The sequence below is a fragment of the Pararge aegeria genome, chromosome 13 (genome assembly GCF_905163445.1).
Source record: "Pararge aegeria chromosome 13, ilParAegt1.1, whole genome shotgun sequence".
In the NCBI taxonomy this organism is placed as follows: Eukaryota; Metazoa; Arthropoda; class Insecta; order Lepidoptera; family Nymphalidae; genus Pararge; species Pararge aegeria.
The window spans coordinates 9,455,779-9,471,615 of record NC_053192.1 but is presented as its reverse complement, the minus strand read 5'-3'; the positions used below and the strand labels follow the sequence as shown (position 1 = coordinate 9,471,615).

Below are 15,837 nucleotides of genomic sequence, written 5' to 3'. Positions count from 1 at the left end.
CGGTTCATTAGTGATAGCACTTCGTAGCTATCGTTAATACTGTACCCGGATAGAAGGACCAAAATGTGTCAGTTGCACCCCGGCCACACAGCATATTGTTAGCGGATTCTGTTACTTCAACGATAACGTGGTTAAAAGTCGTTTTAGGAAATCAGACCATAAACCATATTAAAAGGTTAAATTTTTGTAAAAAAAATATATCATGCTTAAATTTTTTTTGAACTTACAGTAAACAAGACTAGCTTAAATTTGCTTAATTAATGATATTTTAATGACTAAACTTGTATACGTTTAGGTACAAAACTCTCAGATTAGGTTACATAGAGTTACTCGACAACATTAAATAGTCCCCTAGTAAAATTAAGTAATTAAATCCATCTCTACCGATTGTAGAGCCATTTCGTAGAGATTTATTGCCCTTTTAAAGTGTCCGAATAGCGTGTTGAAAACAACGAAATTTCTCGACAGCCTTTGATAATTTGAGTCTACGTCAATCTCTGTTTTCAGAATTTATTGACTTTGTGAAATAGAAAAACAAACGTTAGTGGCACATAATATGCCGCCGATAGAACAATTTTACTCGGTAGTCAAATATTACTGCTACTACTGAGTAAAAATGATGATCGTGATTTCTGATGTTTGATATATGACAAGAACTAACAGGCTTGTCAATTATTTATCATTTGTTATGACATTTCAGTTGTAGCGATTGTTACTGCTTTACTGACAGTGAACGGAAATAATAAAGTTTTAATTAAATAAATATTTTAAGTGAATGAGATGTAATGTATATATATTATCTTAAAGATATGATAAAAATCATATGCAACAAGTATATTTTTAAATAAATATCGATTCATGACCAACATGTAAATTAAAACTTGTAAGCTTAAAAAAATGCAAAAATGTTGACACAACACTTCATTAAAAAGCGGCAGCGTGTTAATGAGTCCACTCACGTTACGTTGGGCGAAAAAAAAAAAAGGTGTAATAAAGCTGTGCCGATGATTACACATGAAGACGTCAGATCATTGACACTGGAAAGATTTGGAGCAGGTTGATCCTGTATTGAAGGCTGCGCGTGCGAAACTGTATACAGTACTTGATGAAGTTGTGGTAGGTCAGAGACGTTCGAGCGGTCGCCGACGGTCGGCTCCGCAGCATTCCTCGCGACACCCACTAAATATAGCTTGAGTGAACGAACTGACCGGTCGGATAAAATCGCGTGCACTTTGACAATGTCTGTGCATTGTTAAGTTGGAATATTTATAGAATTAAGCTTCACTGAAAAAAGCAGTGCTAGGTATAACATAATAATGACTTAAACAATTTTTGAAATGTTTGGATGTTTGGTTGATTTCTGGTTTAAAACTGTTCAAGGATTTAAATAAATGTTGGTACATAGTAAGATCATATCTCTCCACCATGTCTTGTATAAAACTTGTCATCCTAGGTATATAATAGTAATAGTTCTCCGGTAACATAGAAATTCTACGTAGATCGAATCGCGGGCAGAATCTAATATACCTACTTCAACAAAACAAAAATAATAGTTGCTTGCTAATTTGTAATTAAATATTTACATAACTTTTACGCCCCCAAAACCGATAAAATAGTCGATACACATATTATACTTTATATTTTGAATATCGAATTGAAGATCCACTTTGGCATTAAAAACATAAATAAAAATGTAAATAGCAAATGTCTGGTCGAGACATGGCCGGCGAGAGCGCATTTATTTGCTTATCGGACCCATAAACGCTAACCGTATAAGATAACGGAACAATGAGTGTAAAGCATAATATACCTAGTGTATCGACATTAGTGTATGTACATTGAGATATGCTTATCTTCCAGTGTCAATACTCTTTTGTAGTGGAGATATGGTAGTCTATTTGGCCTAATGCGCCGGACACATTCTTTGCCTCTGAATAAGTCCACACAATGGTTTGACCCATTAGGCTCGTGATTTGGAATGTATGAGGCAAAAAATGTGACAAGATTATGGTTAGGTTATATTCGAGTATTTTGAAAGGCCTTTTATGTTATGAAGTAAAGTTCTTAAGATTTTAGAAAGTAAAACAGATACATAGATTTATTATTGGATATAATTAATTAATAATAATAGTTAAAATTCAAATTATTGCTCTGCGTAATTTTAAAGTAAGAAGTACCATTTCACGCATTGCATTTGAATTATCAAATATTAGATGTTTCAAAGAAATTTATGTTATCTATAATGTACCGATAATAAGTATTATAATCGTAATTTTAATGAAATTTAAATACTACTTTGACCTTTGTCATTTAAGTCTGTTTGTGTTGTTTGCTTACATAATTTATTTCCAACTACTTGTCCAAACAGATTAGTGTTATTTTGTTTATCATCTGAATGTTAATTACACCTTAAGCTGCTTTTCAAGCCTTTAAGACATTATTTATTAATTAGTGTTAGACTTATTAATAAGAAGGTTTTTTTCTTCACTTTTAATGAAACTGGACTACAAAAACTTGACGTCTTGCCTTAAGTAAAACTTGACCCTGCTTTAAAAGTTGGTGAAGTTAGAGAAATATCGACTTTATTCTAAAAATATAATTGTTGGCGTTGTGTATTCAAAAAGTATTTTTTATTTAACGAAAAAGTATTCAGCAGTATTGCTGGGATTCTTGAATGGAAAGTCTGTTCGGGAATTATATTTTCATGCATTTCAATTCTATTGAAGTTTATAGTTTTAAATGGAAATGCAAGATTTTATCAACACAAACTAGTAGAACAAGTTTTAAGAGTTCGTAAACGGGCGGAAGTATACCAATTTGCTAACTGAAATACGAATACAAATTTAAGTTGCTTCAGTTTGCGCGAAATTTAATAAAATACTTACTTAATAAAATACTAGTCATAATTCAATGTTACAAATACTACATATTAAACAACTTACGGAACGAACTCGAAGTTTCAAATGAAACAACAGACATTGAAACAACAGAATCAATATGACAAAATGTGTCCCAAAAATTTTCTTTGCCTTTTAAGCCGTGCGTATTGAAATGCATTTATACTTTGAGCACGCGATTGTACCGGAACACGGTAAGAGGCTTCTTCCGGTACAGAATAATTTATGAAAAATCCTCATTTCGTTGACCGTAAACCTGACATATTTGTCTCATTCAGGCCAATTTAGAGAATGATTTGTCGTTCTAACACGAAGTTTAGCACTTGTTTTAATTGACTTTCATCATGCAATGAGTGTTCATTTACCAGTAATCTCACAAGTGTTTTCGTGACGTTAAATGTAGAAAGCTTTCATTGGGCCAACTGTTAACGTCGCTATCAGTGCGACCTTCGCAAGAGCAGGTTGATAAGAGATAACAAATCTCTTTGGTTGTTACTAGCGTGCCTAATCAACGCAGAATACATATTTGGTATTACTGCATCGTCCAAATTCAAATATTTCTGAATTCAAACATACCGAAACTGCGATTCTGATAAAATAATATCTGGATCGATATTTCTTATTTTAAGAGATTAAATTCAGACGGATGTTGTACCTATATTTTTTTCACGTTTATTGACACGTATAACTTTCACATTAATGGAAAGGATGTAATCTGAAATAATTTGTAGCAGTCACGTCATGATAGAAGGCTAACCTTCAGCGGTGGGAGCCGTCGGCCGATGCGAAGCTGACGTTTTGCGCAAGAGTATCAGCCGACCGACGGGAAGTCAGCTGGCTGCACTAACCAATGTGAGCGGTGCGGGAGGGGAGCTCACACTAAATTGACGTTAAGTAGCTCATTTACCACTACATACGCAGTATATGTTTTGCTTCCAGCGGTCTTCGATATGAATTCCAATTCATAACACGATGTTCCAGGGACGACCGAACGCATAGCTGTCAACCGACACTGTTTATCAACAAACTCGATAAAGCAGCAAATTAAAAATCAACGATATTTCTTCGAATATGCCTTCGACATCCAAGAAGCTTATGGGCTACCGGGCTACCTCGGGTTCCGATTTTTGCGAGCGACTCGAAATAGAAACGTTTGTCGAGCGCGTGCATGCAGTGATCGATCGCACTCACCGTGCGCTCAAAGGCAGTAGGCGCGCCGGTCAGCTGAGCCGTCGGTTGCGGCGTACGAGTCGCTGGCACGGCACTCCTAGCTGGCTAGCTAGTCCGGCACAGCTCGCAGGCTGTAGGCGCCGAATGCGGATCCGGGTGCACTGCACGACTCGATCGGGCTCCGGCCTGGGATCACGGAGGGCACACACACACGGAACGAATGAGTCAAGCGGAGACGACGTGCATCGCGGCTCTCGTGTACTGGCAGCGAGAGTGTCGGCGAGCGACTGAGTGCCGGCGGATGGCGCGGGGGCCGCCGCCGGCACCCGCGCCGCCCCTCGCCGCCCACTTCCTCCGATGAATGACAATAATGGAAGACGTTCAACTCGCCCGCAACCGAATAATATGAATCATTGCATTAGGGTGCAGCCCCGCCCGAGTCCGGCCCGCGAAACTCGCGCCTCACTCGCCTAAATATTCATGGAGGGCCAAGGTACGCCGCGACAACGTTGTACGTCGCGCGGCCGATAAACCTGCGGTACACATTTCGTAGCGATTGCAATCTGGAGCGCATAGAGAAATGTCGCAGTTGGCCGCTATGCGGGTAATTCCGAGTGGTCGGTCGGTCGGTTCGCAATTAGCAGGTTCGCATGGCAGACGGTGGCTGTGCGGTGGCCGGCGCGCGACGCCACTAATCTTATCTCGACTAATCTAATCCGGCGCGACGCCCTCTCTTGTGTTTTCTTCCAATTGTGTCCACTCAAGGTAAATTAAAGGTTTTCCCTTATGAGTTCAACTTATATTATAACAATCCAAACTCCTCTATAAAAAAATTATATCTCAGAATATTGCGGCAATAATTAGTCATCAAATATATTATTTGCGTATATTCGAACGTAATATTATACTTTTAACTTACCTAATAGCAATTAGGAAAAACCCATGCAAGCCTAACGAGCTAAAACAAAACGTTTAGAACATTTTTCCCCCCATTAATTGCATTATAATAATACCTAGTAGATTTTACAATATTTCTTAATAATAGGGGAACATATGCTGCAAGGAGATTTATGATAGCAGACCTTCGCGAAGAATTGGACATTAAGGTCCCGGGTCGGTGTCGCGGAGTTGCGCTTTATTTTATTTTGTGTCTTAAAGTTCATCCTCTAGACCGGTTCACCCACGCCCATGCCTCGCACAGATTTCTGCATCTTGCAACCGACCCGCCATACAAGGTACTTTATTTCCCTTTTTATCCTTTTGCAAAATATCGTGATATTGGCCTCTCCGCGTTAATAGTGAAGCTATTTGCCATAAAATTCTAATAAAATTGTTCTCTTATCAACGTAACCGTTGCTTCCCATGGTGGTGGGATGGTTACCGAGAAGCGGTGATAGTGCATTGGGTAGGAGCTCAACTTCGCTTTCGGGGGGCCGAGTTCGAATCCCAACTCGCACCTCTAACTTTTAACTAAGTTATGTGCGTTTTAAGTAATTAAAATATCACTTGCTTCATATCACACCAATCCGCACTGGGCCAGCCTGGTGGACTATGGTCTTAACTCCTTGAGAGGAGACCCGTGCTCTGTAGTGGACTGGTAAACATATTTAACTAATAAAGCATCTGTACTTAATAATGTAAGCAAAACAGGGTGGCTGTCCGTATATGTGATTCCTTTTTACGGCTACCTAAGCCGCAGAATCGATCTTACTAATATTTGGCACAGAAATAGCTTGCAATTTGGAAACTGTGCGATAAGCACATGGCTTTTTACACATAACAGAAAATATCATTGTCCTAAATACTGAATATTAACAAAATGTGTCGTTCAGCAATCAAAAACGTGATTATATGGTTTTTTGGTAAAAAGTTATAATAATTTTAATATATTACCACAACGCACACATCGCCATCTAGCCCCAAAGTAAGCGTAGCTTCAATGTGTTATGGGTACTAAGATGACTGATGAATATTTTTATGAATAATATACATAAATACTTAGAATATACAATATGAACACCCACACACTAAAAAACATTCATGATCATCACACACACATTTTACAGTTGTGGGAATCGAATCCACGGCCTTGGACTCAGAAAGCAGAGTCGCTGCAAACTGCGCCAATCGGCCGTCAAGAGTAAAAGTAGAATGGAAGTAGGAGTTTTTCCATTGAAGTAGGAGATCTCAAGAGAATTCGTCTGCTTGGTACCTTTGTACAGCTTAGCCACTGAACGTATCTTGCAGAAGTTTTGGACACATACGAATAGCTTGCACCCTTGAGACGTGTTTCTACCACAGGAAAACAGATATTCGTAGCGGACGAAATTGCTCTCTGCATCTAGTTACGATTAACAAATTATGGATGATAACTAATAATGAGTAATAACAGAAATTATCTAAGTACCCCCCAAATTAACAGAGTGGGTTTTAAATTGGGTCGTATTTTTTTATTTGCATTTACATTTAAAAGGAAAAACTTACCGTTTGGATCGGTCGCAGAAGTTTCATCAAATTAGTTTCGGCAATTTGGGTTTTACATCAAAATATAACGAAAATTGAACTATTAACGTAAACGAATGTGCATATTTTACATTGATAGTACTGTCAAAAGTACCCTTCAACAAGAAAAAAATTTTAATAATTCTTCGAACTCTACTTTTGTAAGATCGCATCAAGCTCAGTTTTACTTATTCTTTTTATTCCATTACAAGTTAGCCCTCGACTGCAATCTCAGTTATCTTGGTATCTTATCTCTTGGTATTTCTGGTAACTTACCTGCTGGTAACTGATGATGCAGTCTAAGATGATAATGGACTCACCTGTTAGGGGTGTAGCAGTTATATTAAACCTATACCCCTAATCGGTTTCTACCCGACATCGTACCGGAACGCTATAATACTTGCGGCACGTCTTTGTCGGTAGTGTGGTAACTAGCCATGGTAGAAGCCTCCAAACAGACCAGAAAAAAAACAGAAATTATAAATTCCCAAATTTCCCCTGCCCGGGATCGAACCCGGGACCTCCCACGTAAACCCACAGCGCTCACCGCTGCGCCAAAGGGGTCGTGAAGAATTTAATAAAGCTGGCCGCAAACTTCTTACAGACTTTTAAAGGTGTCCTAAAGATGCTAGAGCGCTGAAACGTTTTTAAGCGATGCATCAAACCAATCCACATTATTGAAGACGATACGATATTAGACTCGTCAAATCCATGCCAGCATTCTCCCATAAATTAAACCGCAAACAGCTTAGAATATGGTTACGAGTATCATTTATCAAGTTATCAACACGTGATATGATCGAGAGCGAAACCGATCTTCGATAAAAACCTTGTTGCTAAGCTAAAAAGATACAATAATTTGCGACAAGACAACCAAGATATTGCTGCAAAAAAGCGTCCCGAGTTACGCTCCCCGCTCCTTTTATGTGTCTTTGCACAATACTATATCATTAATTTTAAATGACATTCCAACATTGTTACATAGAGAGTCGACCGTAAAAACTATATGGCGTCATTTTCCAACGAAGGCGTTCGCATTTAGAATGTTGTCATATAAAATGTGTAAATTGCCACTCAATCTGTATAGCAAAACAATTGTTTTATTGTGGCAAAAAAAAAAGTTTGAGCTACATTTTATAGCTCGTTGGATAATTTGATGGAAGCAACAACAAAGTATTGGAGCGTATTTGCGTATTTCAATAAGAAAAACAGTAAATTTTTCTACTCTGTTATATATGTATTCTATTATACCTATTATATTATATATGGACCCATTATGGGCCGGCCATTACAAGCCCAGGTCTCCTCTCAGAATAAGAAGAAAATGCACATATCCCTGAAAAGTTAGAGGTGTGAACCGGGGACTACGCTATCACCGCTTAGGTAAATGTCAGGGTACATATTCTCATTATTGTAATTTGCATAGGTCCTACTTGTTATATTTATTTTAACGATATTCCTACCCTTTCAAACTCTAACACGTCGAACCGTGACTTACCTAACGATAACTCATTTATTTCTCATTTTATGAACCCGTTTAGGCTGCATTCGTGCAGGATAAATCGGATAAAAAATTAGAATGTGAGCAAACACTTAACAAGTATGACATTCGATGCTACAAAGTTCCGTATAGGAGAAGCATATTTACTTATGACATATTTAATAATTATTTATAGTAGTTAGATTTGAAAACATATTTCTAAACACTACATTTCTTCACAGTACTAAGTGTCGTTTTTGAGAAATAACTTTGTGTTAGCCGTTTTATCGAGGAAAGTTATAGCTTCATGTCATCACTCTACGACTCATAGTTAACGTGGATGAAATAGCTGGGCACAGCTGTGTATAGTATACATTATGTGCCACAAATAATAGATAATCTCACACCTGCAGATGGAGTACTGTAAGCCTAATATACTGTCACATTATGAAATCAAAGAAACAACTGGGAACGGAATGGCAAAGATTTTTACTTTATTGTTCCGTGTTCATAAGATTTCTAATCGGCTGAAATTCATCATCAACTGACGGGCAGTCATTACTCGACATAGATATTTTGCGCTGTAGGTTTATATGATAAAATTTTGATTAATATAAATGTTAGATATATCAAAACACAATATCACATACACTGATAACAATATCGATCTTTTCGAACGTAAATTCAGGTATTTATGTCCGAAAAGAGTGTCAAATACGAATTTTTTATAATTATGACAAAAAGCTTAAAAAAAAATGACATTATCATATATTTCAAAGTAAGCATTTAAACCGTATTGCGTCCACTGCTGGAATGGGTATTTTCTAGGGTCTACCAACTTTTTGTACAACGGGAAATTTAACATCCTTGACATGTAAAATTATTGAAACCTAATAATAACATTTTGGAAATAATACAGGGATAACGATACCATTTCAGATTTGCAGGTGCAAGATTATGCTACATTTACGACACACCCTATAAACAAGAATTGCTCGCTTTCAGTATTAAGATAACGTTAGTTAGTTCAGTTTAATTTTATTTCGCGTAGGTACTCGTGCAGTAACAAGTAAGTAAATACAAGGCTAATTTAGCTTTTTAATTTTTTTAATTATGTTTATAATAATATAATAATAAAATAATAATAATAAGTAACAGTATTGCAATATAAAAATTTTTTAGATGTTCAATTGCTTTTTTTGGGATTTCAATTGAGAGTTGAGGACCACAAAGTCTCAAGTCGTATATGGAATTTCTGCGATGCATCAACCACAAACGCTATCTTCCGCAAGTAAGAAAAGTGCTGTTTGCTGGCAGAGATAGCTATTTAGCGATAAGGCTTGCTTTCTCCCATGTGTCGTTTGTATTTTAATATTATGAGTGTTTATTAGTGTAGGTACAACAAAGTATACCTACTAATTTATTTCTTTCATAAGTTGTATATTTGGAGCACGTACCGGAGTACGCACTCTTTCACGATCGATATGGCCTTGTCAATATCGTAATAGTTGTCAGAAGAAGATATGCTCGTCGAAAAAAATAACCCCGCGAGAGTGGACCGCAATCTTGAGTGCTGGACTTTCTCACTTCATGAAGAAACGACAAGAGTATAGACAAAGTAAACAAACTTCGCTAGTCGAACTGGCACCCTAAGAAGAAGAAGAGTAGGTACTACCGAGAGCATTGCTAGAAGAAATTGAAAATAAAAACCTGAAGAAAATCAAAAACAAATTGAAACGTTATTACATTCAGGGTACGTGCAAAAACTACTAGGCGGAAGTTCATCCAGACCATTCCTACAAATTCCATTAATTATCACTATAGAAATGTTTCTTTTGTTTTTTTATTTTTTTTATAATAATCAATATATATTTGTGCAACCCTCTCAAGCGCAAAAATCTTCCATAGTGATGATTAGCGTAATGTAATTGAGATCTAAACAACCATGTATTTTTTATTTATAATAAATAGATTTAAATTTTAAATTATTTTTTTTTTTAGTGCCTGATTAAGCAAGCGCAGGGCCCGTAGCCTTGATCTGCTATGTGTTCTTAAGTATTAAGTGGTAAAAATACAATTCAATTCTTAATACGTATCTTAAATACGTATAAACGCATCTTAAATATGAATCTTAAATACAATACGTATTTAATCTATCTATCTTTAGGTTACAATTTTGTGGGTCATTAATAGTGTAGTAAATTACTATAGGCGATGTCTGTGTGCGAGGGCGTGTGTGCGTGCGTGTGCGTGTCCGTGTGCGTGTGCGTGTGGGTGTGCGTGTGCGTGTGTGTGTCTGTCAGTCAGTCATTCAGTCCGGCAGAGGTGAGTTGTATTAAATATGCGGGCCCGTAGCAATAGATACTCTTGCTACGTGGTTAATCCGGCACTGAAAGGGAGTTTCACTAGGCAATGCCCTTCTAAACTTCTCTATGACATTCATATAATAACTCACTTGTGCCCATAATTTGTAGTTTTTGTATTAAATGTCAGAATTATCCTCACGAGCATTTTTAACAAATTTCCTTACGTGTCTTAAGACAAAATTTCATAAGACGTTCACAAAGCTAAGCCCATACAAAGGACACCATTGCATGCAGGTAGCGACAAAGTAAGTCATTATAATCCGGACAAGAATGGCGGTAGCTTTGTACCCTAGAGTATTGCTTGGCTAAATATCTAATGCCTTTGAAGTTTGAACCATAATATTCCTTGAGCGGTGGTTGTATGCGATACACAATTTAATCTTCAATTTCTAACTGAAATTACTGCATACGAATAAAATTTTCTCTAAATTAGAGTATAAGTTATTAATGGCACTTTAATGTGTTTTTTTACAACTAAGTAATCGTTGTTAATTATAAGGCATTCTTAATACAGCACATTATACAGATTTTTAATTTTTTTCTGCTTTCCTTTGAGGTATTCCTCCATGTCTGCTGATCTTTATTAGATTAATTCAATTTAAGCCTTATTTAATCTTCAATTTCTAACTGAAATTACTGCATACGAATAAAATTTTCTCTAAATTGGAATATAAGTTATTAATGGCACTTTAATGTATTTTTTTACAACTGAGTTATTAATGGTAGTTAAGTATAAGGCATTCTTAATACAGCATATCTGTATAATGACAGATTGTTAATTTTTTTCTGTTCTCCGTGGAGGTATTCCTCCATGTCTTCTGATCTTTATAAGATCAATTTAATTTAAACCTTATTCAATTTACAATATATATTAAACGGTTAAAACCTGCCAATAAATTCTTTCGAATGAACAAAGAATCATCTTCCAGAAGTCGGTTGCAATGGGGCCTATCTCCAATAATGTTCGTTGAATTTTGTGAATTTATATTTGAAATTAAGACGAATAACAGAAAACATGAACGCATGATAAAAATGTAATGCTGAAACCTCACAGATCAGTGTGCTTATCCAACCCGATTCAACCTTGAATTCAAGTATATGAACAAATGAAAATGAACCAGTTTTATCTTGGTCCATTGGAAGCTATGTCGACTTTCCGTTACAACTAAATCCACGTTGTGTTGGGCGAGTTGTGCTAAGGCCTATTTCGAAAATTATACTCCTTGTAGCTGCCCGATTCAGTATGTAGTTTTTCCAACCGGTTCATGCCACCTGTAACCTTAGAATAAGTTTTGTACGCTCGCAATCGTAGAGATGTTTTCGAGTATCGAAATATAGATACGAATAATGACAGAGTAAATGGAATTCATACACCTTGTGTTAAAACTCCTATTCTCTTCAGGAACAGCTCTGGTCATAAGGGTACTAATCGTTTCCTTACAAAACGCATCAGCGACGGTTTTAACACTTCGAAAATATTGGATGGGCAGGTTGCTATTCGAAAGTTCCGCACCTTTTAAACCACCGAACTGCAAGGCATCGAATATGTCTACATAGTTTATATCCCTTCAACACGTACGAAGCGCTTAGCATCCTTCATTCTAATACGCACCGCAAAGATCTGGAACGCCCTTCCGGTTTCCGTCTTCCACGCTACACGTATAATACCTCTAAATTAACAGGGAATAGGCAAATACCTGCGGCATCACTTACTATCGTCATTTCGGTTGATTGCGATCAAGAATAGCAGGTTTGTATCGCATAAAAAGGCTATGATTATAATCTGTGCAAAAATGGCAATAGCTTTGTAGCCCAGCGTATTGCTGGCTAAATATATAATGCCTTTGTACCGCATAATGTTTCATGAGCGCCGGCTATGTGCTATATTGCATGGGAAATTTAGCCTTAAATTTCTAATTTAAATTGTAGCGTACGTGAATGGATTTTCGTGTATAAATTATATGAGAGTAAATTCTTTTATGTCTGAGCAGTTTTTCTATAAAGAATTGTTTAAAGCTCTAGTGGTTCAAATATGTTTTTAAACAAGAATACCTAAATCATCTTTAAACGCTGGGAATATGCTACAAAGATTATTCTTCAATTATGAATAAATGAATTAGAAAGCCTAGGCTTACACTATCTGAATTCTCGTCAATATTGCATCAATATGGTATTTCGTTATTATTGCCAATAATATAATGATCGATACTAAAATGGAATGTGCCAATACACTTTATTTATTTATTTATTTAAACATCTTTATTGCGTAGTAAAGGAAAAATTAAAAATATACTTAAAAAAAAAAATTAAAAGCAAAAGGCGACCTTATCACTAAAAGTGATCTCTGCCAGGTAACCTTAACGATAGTACACAATAATACATAAGAGACGGGAAATCGCAATTACAATAAACAATACATAAATTTACACACTAAAGTACATACTACTAATAACTAATATAATAAATTATATCATGTAAGTATTATCCTGATGCTCGAAATGTTATAGATTCAATTGAAATATTTAAAGTTGACTACTTTCCAGTTTGACGAACAATAAGTACCTACGAAAGCCGAATTGCCATGAATTGGAATAGATATAGTATTAACTAACTTGCTTAGTAATGCAAGTACCTAAGAAGGTGAATGTGATACCTTGACTTTTGACTATGACTATTCAGGTGAATTTTCTTTAGACTGCTTTTGCAAATACAGCGCTTTCGTAAAGTAGCTCTGAACTTTTATATAGCTTATATTTTACTAACTTCCTAGAATCCAAAAAAACAGAAATTTCATTAATGCTTAATTTAAACTATATATACTGTATACATAGGCGTAGTAGGCGACACTGCTTTCTGAGTCCAAGGCCGTGGGTTCAATTCCCACAACTGGAAAATGATTATTTGATGAACATAAATGTTTTTGAGTGTCTGGATGTTTATCTGTAGGTATATTATAAGTATTTATTCATATGAATATTCATCATTCATCTTAGTACCCATAACACCAGCTACGCTTACTTTTGGGCTAGATGGCAATGTGTGTATTGCCGAAGTATATTTGTATTAACTCTATATGTACTCGTAGAAAGTTAAGTAGAAAAACTTACAACGAGGTACGTGAGTGATTTTACGTAGGTTTGAAGTTGTTATTTTAATAGGTATATGAAAATAGCCCGGACGCTCGTTAGAAGATAATTATCATGTTTTAATAACTATGAGTAGTGCTATTTTACAGTCTGGAGCAGTGTAGCTAATTAAGCTCTCGGTACTGACTTCTAATTAGCATTACATGTTACTTATTGCCGAACACGGACAGATTTTTCGTACAGTGAAGCATAGGATTTACTACTGTTTATACCTACTTTGTTTGTTTTTGTTTCTTGATTATTAAGGCAAGATTGCGTTGTTTGTTTTGCTGTGGAAGCATCTACATCTTTATGCAAACCACGCTGCTTAAATATATGTTTTAAGAAAAAATTTTGACTTGCCAATATTTGGCAAAATAGAAGGTATGAGTTTTAATGCTTTCGTACACTTTTTTACTCTGTAGTTATTTAGTTGTGTTGGCCGAAGCAACTCAGTATGAAATCCTTTTCCTTTATCGGAACCAAAATCAGGCAACTCGCTTGGTTTGCAATCCCGAAAAAAACAGTCATATCAACTACGCTATTAGCAAAGAATAAAGTAAAAAAAAAATGTGTACACGTATTTAGAAGCAGCTTTGCCTTTTTTCAATACTTTACATAAAAAGAGCATTCTTTTTTCTTTCTAATGGTGACTATATAATTTGTGTGTTTTATAAGGTTTTTTGTCTTAGCAGAGAATTAAAGGTTTTGTTAGGATTGGTGGACTCCACACACCTTTGAAAACATTATGTAGAAGTCTCAGGCATGCAGGTTTCCTCACGATGTTTTCCTTCACAGTTGAACCAAGTGATATTTTAATTACTTAAAACACAAATAACTTTGAAAAGTAAGAGGTGCGTGCTGGGATTTGAACTCGGCCCCTGTAAGTTAAGTCGTGTTTCGAACCAATGCGCTAACACCGCTTTACTGATTATAATCAGATATAGTTTAATCACTAAATTGTTTTATCTGGGAGCACGATAACCGTTTCCCATTATGGAGATAGGGACGTTGCATCACTCCAAATCATTCATCAAGCCCCGCCACGGGTGTGTCGTTGACGTGACGTTCATTTCTCAAACCTTATTACCAACTTTGTACAATATTATCAAAAGATTGCACTACTTGGCAAACTTACCTACTATGGCTAATGACATAGAAAATTTAATGTATAACATTAATACCCACTACTTAGTTTGCAAAAGTAAATTCTATATATATAAATGAAAGTTGTGTTAGTTACACCATTTATAACTCAAGAACGGTTGGACAAATTTTTAAGATATTTGATTTTTTGGATTCCTCTTAGACCGGAATAGGATAGTATTAAAAATAATTATCCGCGGTACGAAGTTCGCCGAGACAGCTAGTAAAGGAATAAATAAATATATTACTACAATACACACATAATCATCCAGCCCCAAAGTAAGCGTAGCTTGTGTTATGGGTACTAAGATGAATGATGAATATTTTTGTATGAATAATATACATAAATACTTATAGTATACAGATAAACACCCACTGAAAAACTTTCATGTTCACAAACATTTTCCAGTTGTTTGAATCGAACCAACAACTTTGGACTCAGAAAGCAGGATCGCTGCAAACTGCGCCAATCGGCCATCATCATCTTTAAGCTACAATATTCATGGAAAATTATCGAATTTTTCATACCAATTTTGCATTTGGCTAATATTGGGCGAAATCCGGAAAACCAAAAAGTGGTGTGTTAAACTTGCAAAATCCAACATACACTCTAAAAAAAAATTGGTTATTCCTAACAAGATAGTGATTGTTGTGATCAAGCATCTTGATTCCATACGAGCCTAACAAGAACATAGATACATCAAATAAGATGATAATGATTGTTTATCATAATTCAATGGACTGGGCAACTATATTGCTCCTATTATTGTTACTTAACTAAGGCATATTCTTAACTGATTCAATTTACGTACTTGTTTAAGCTAAATAATTAAAAATGATCTAATCATACAAAGAAGTAAATAATAATAGAAACAACGTATTTATTTGTTAGAATCAATGAACATACCTACATTGTTAGCTCAATCTATAATGAACTTGCTGCTATAACTAATCAGCTTTTGTTGTTATGTTTATTATCATAATTGTTATAATTTATATAACGTCAACTAAGAGAAAATCTCTCTTAGTTGGCTTTCTTTTTTAGAGTGTATCACACGACAGTGAAATTAACTTCATAATAATTATCGTAAATATCAACATCAACAACCAATAACAGGCCACTGCCTAAACACAGCCCACGGACTAAAGGC

General features: G+C 35.8%; 1 protein-coding gene across 1 annotated transcript in view; it reads right to left on the bottom strand.

Annotated features, from left to right (window-relative positions):
• LOC120629014 (protein alan shepard) overlaps positions 1-4,169 on the bottom strand; it is a 145,605-nt gene extending 141,436 nt beyond the window's left edge. The window contains exon 1 of the mRNA XM_039897735.1: positions 4,089-4,169. The gene's annotated coding sequence lies outside the window, so the exon portion shown is untranslated. The remainder of the gene's footprint in view (positions 1-4,088) is intronic.
• Positions 4,170-15,837: the final 11,668 nt, after the last annotated feature.